Consider the following 4,522-nt stretch of genomic DNA (forward strand, 5'->3'; position numbering starts at 1 on the left):
ACATCATTTTATAGTTTTCACAAACTAGGCTGTACATTGGAAGCACTAGGAGAGTTTAAAAAAAATCAGATTTTTGGAGTCCTCACTTTGCAAGCCCCTTCTTCCACCAGTGAATGAGAATCTCTTAGGGGTAGGACCCAAGAATCAGCATTTTTATAAAGAACCCCAGTAGATTATATTGCGACAGGCATTTGGGAACCACTCCTAGACAGGCCTAGAATGCCAAACAAATATATCAATAGAAGAGGGAAGTTACTCATAAATGCAGAACATTCCTACAGATCACATACACAAGTTCTTTTAACAGAGCAATGCCTGTTTTCTTAAAAAATAGTTTTATTTTTTCTAGCTATAAAAATCTGAGATGTTACCTTTTTAAAAGCTTCATTTCGACATGTAGCCTTTCAAAGTTTTTGTATGCCATGCACACAAAATATTTTTTTGTCTTACCCAAACAGAAACACAGAGTATATGCACTATTTTTCAGTCTGTTCCATTCAAGTAAAAGTAGATCATAAATGTTTCCCTATTGCAGTAAAGGCAAGTGTTCACAATTTTCAATGACAATTTCCAATCTATAAATGAACTACAACTAGCCCTGTATTATTGAACATTTTTTTTCTCCTTGGATAATGTTTAATAACTGGGATTGTTGGATCAAAGTTTATAAACATTTTAAGGATTTTGATACACATTATCAAATAGCTACCTGCCCTTCTCCTGAAATTTCTATGAATTTACAGTCCCACTAGAAATATTTGAGAGTACCTGTCTTCCCGCACCTGCAGTGAACTGGCTGTGATTTGAATTTTATTTTATCCAAATTGTACATACATACCCCTTTACAGTAAAACTTATTTTTAAATTGACTACATGATTATAATAAAGACCTTTCATGCAGTAAGTTAAATGGTTCATAACTTACCTGTTTAGATAAAGGGGAGGAATTAAGAAGATTGCATTTTCTTTTTTATTTATTTATTTATTTTTATTGTTGGTTGTTCAAAACATTACATAGTTCTTGACATATCATATTTCACATTTTGATTCAAGTGGGTTATGAACTCCCATTTTTACCCCGTATACAGATTGCAGAATCACATCAGTTACACTTCCATTGATTTACATATTGCCATACTAGTGTCTATTGTATTCTGCTGCATCTTCTATAGTTTTCAAAATGTCGAAAAACTAGGTGTAGAACCTAATGTGTACCAACTACTCAAATGAAAAAGGGAATCATTGTGAAGTTCTGTTACAAGGACAGTAGAGATAAAATGGCCATAAAATCTTATCTAAGGCATGTTCAACAGCCTTGGATTTGGCAAATAGTTAATTAGCAGAGCAAGTGCTTATTTCTGGCATAAGATCTCTGTATGCTACAGATTAAAATGGCACAGTGGCTGGGTGCAGTGGTGCACATCTGTAATCCCAGTGATTTAGGAGGCTGAGGCAGGAGGATCCCAAGTTTGAGACCAACCTCAGCAATTTAGCAAGACCCTATCTCATAATAAAAATTTTAAAGGAGGTATAGATCATCGATAGAGTAGTTGCCTAGCATATATAAGGCACTGGGCTCAATTCCCAGCACTGCCAAAACCAAACCAAACCAAAACAAAACAAAAGACACAGTGATTATAATGAGATATCTCTTCACACCTATTAGGATAGCTTAAATAAAAAAGTAACAAATATGTTTTCTAGAATGTGGAGAAATTTGAGTCCTCATGCACTGCTGGTGGGACTGTGAAATATTATAGTCACTTTGGAAAGTAGTCTGGCAGTTCCTCAGCAAGTTAGTTTCATTTGACCCACCAATTCCAGTATTTATATACCCAAGAAAATGAAAAGACTATATCCACACAAAAACATATACGAATGGTCATAACAGCCAAAGAGTACATACAACCTAAACGTCCATAGCTGATAGATGAATAAATAAAATGTGGTATGTCTATATATCTATATAGTGGAATAGTATTCATCCATAGAAGGAACAAAGTATTGATACATGCTACAACACAGATAAACCTTAAAAGTATCATGCTAAGTGAAAGAAGACGGGAACAAACGATCACATGGTGTATGACTGCATTTAAAAGAGATGTTTAGAATTGGCAGGTTTATGGTAACAGGATGTTAGTGATTGCCAGGGCATGGAGGAAAAGAAAAAATGGGAAGGGACTGCTAATGGGTATATACTTTTCTTTATAGAGTCATGAAAACATTTTGAAATTAGTGGTGGTAACTGTGAACATGCTTAAAATACTCACTGAATTGTACACTGAATTTTAAGGCATATGAATTATATTTATATATATTTTTGTTATAGAGCAGAACAGTCTCATGGGAATAAGGATCTGACTAAAGAAGGGACCAGATTCTGAAAAGGACTCGAGTGCTTTTTGAGTGGATTTGAGTGTCTGCTATCCCATTAACCTAAAATGGATTGTCACATTAAGTTATTTCCCTTAAAGACCAAACCTGGAGAACCTAACTATTCTACCAGCTTTGTGATCAATTTTACTAAGACCTCCTTGCCAAATTAAATGACATATCTGTTGGGGATCACACAGTGGACACTGGTGCAAACTGTGCTTTTGGCTTCCCAGTTCCTGTATTCCCTGTGAAGCATTTCCTCTGGCTTAGTGATCACTGCCACAAGAACTTTGCCTTTCTTCCATGGGAAATGATTACTTTCCAGGGACTTTGGAGTGGAGCAAAATGATAAACCAGTCAGAGATGGTGTTTACAATTAGCATTTTTCTTCTCATGAAGCAGGATTTATTATAACAAAGCATATGCTTTATTAAAAGGCAATTTTAGTTTCAGAGCATTAGTATTAAAAGTCTCCCAGTCCTTTCTGCCTGGTTTTCAAGTCCCCATGTAATAAGCTCCCAGACATTTTTGTCTACTCAATGTTTCTATTATAATCACTTTACTCCCTTGACCTGGTCCATAGGGCCTGGGGCCTTCACTCAGATTTTTATAGGTTCTTGGAATCACCTCCTCTCTCCCACTCATTCTCCCAGTCCTACCCATCCCACCACATTAGTGCCAATCTCACCACCTCCTCAAAGCTTTCCCCTTACTAGTCTAGGCCACACTGATATTTGCTTCTTGGAACAAATGTGTCTCATGTGTCACATGTTAAGTCTTTCCCCACCAAATTGTCAGGTCATAGAGTTATCTGTATTGTTATACCACAGTTTCACTGGATTTATTCTATAATATCCTATTCATTTTTCTTTTTTTTTTGGGGGGGGGGTCTGGGTATGGAACTCAAGGGTACTTTACCACTGAACTACATCCCCATCCATTTCCATTCTCTATTTTGAGGCAGGGTCTAAATTTCATAGGCTGGCCTTGAACTTGGTATCTTCCTGCCTTAGCCTCCCAAGTAACTGGGAAACTGGGATTACAGACATACACCATTACGCCCAGCATTATATTCAATTCCTTACACTAAAATACTTAAAGTTTAAAATAATTAGATTTAATGAGGTAGCTTCCATAAAATTTTTACCTTAATTACAAGAATAGCACGAGTCTACTACAGGCCTAAGCCTTTTTATGCTATCAAGTTCTCTATTATATTTCTAAACCAATTCCTCTCCACTCAGAAATAATAATAGGATATTACCTTTTCAGGAGTTTTATCTGCAAGCCAGAATCTCTGGTTTGGCCAGGCAGTCAGGGCTCTTTGTAAGGTACCTTATGCTTATAAAAATAGATTCCATGCTGAACCCACCACTACTGTCACTGGCATAAAATTGGGGTCTTCAGAGAATATCTCCCAGGAAAAGATTCCAAATCCCTTCATTCATATGCTATTGTGCTAATTTTTTATTTTTTTTTACTTGTAGATGGATATAATACCTTTATTTTGTTTATTTTTTTATGTGGTGCTAGGAATCAAACCCAGTGCCTCACGCATACTAGGCAAACACTCTACCACTGAGCCACATCCCTGGACCACTATTGTGCTAATTTATGAAAGTTTTCTTTTCTTTCATAAACCTCATACACACAAAAGCAATCATCATGAAGCTCATCCCAGGGCTGTTAGCTTCTGTGCTGCTAGACTTAGTGCAACAAAGTTCTCAGTTTTATTTCTCCTCACCACAGTGAAGGGAAGGAAAGAGCAGAAATGAATGGTAAGGTCATTTGCCAGTGGAAAGGGGAGCTGGCATTCCAACATGCACTTTGGAAACTGAACAGAAAGAATTGCTTTCTCCACTCATCCCTGGGTAAAGGGTGTGGCCAGACTTTGGCAGAGGAGCCAGACAAATGCACAGCCAGCAGTTTTCTGGCCTTAACAGTCAGCTCCTCTGAAGTCCAGACGGGAGCCATTCCTGAGTTCACTCTAGGTGACAGTAGGAGTGCATTTCTCTTCCTGTTGGGCCTGACTGTGCCTGCACGCAGATGGATGAAGATCTTGCAAACCTGTAGTCAGGCAAAACACAGTGGAAAGGGTTGAAGGAGGACTGTTTGTCTCTCCAGCTTGACAAGTAGAGAAGGA

This window comes from Spermophilus citellus, assembly GCF_964194105.1.
Source record: "Spermophilus citellus genome assembly, chromosome: 15".
NCBI classification, from domain to species: domain Eukaryota; kingdom Metazoa; phylum Chordata; class Mammalia; order Rodentia; family Sciuridae; genus Spermophilus; species Spermophilus citellus.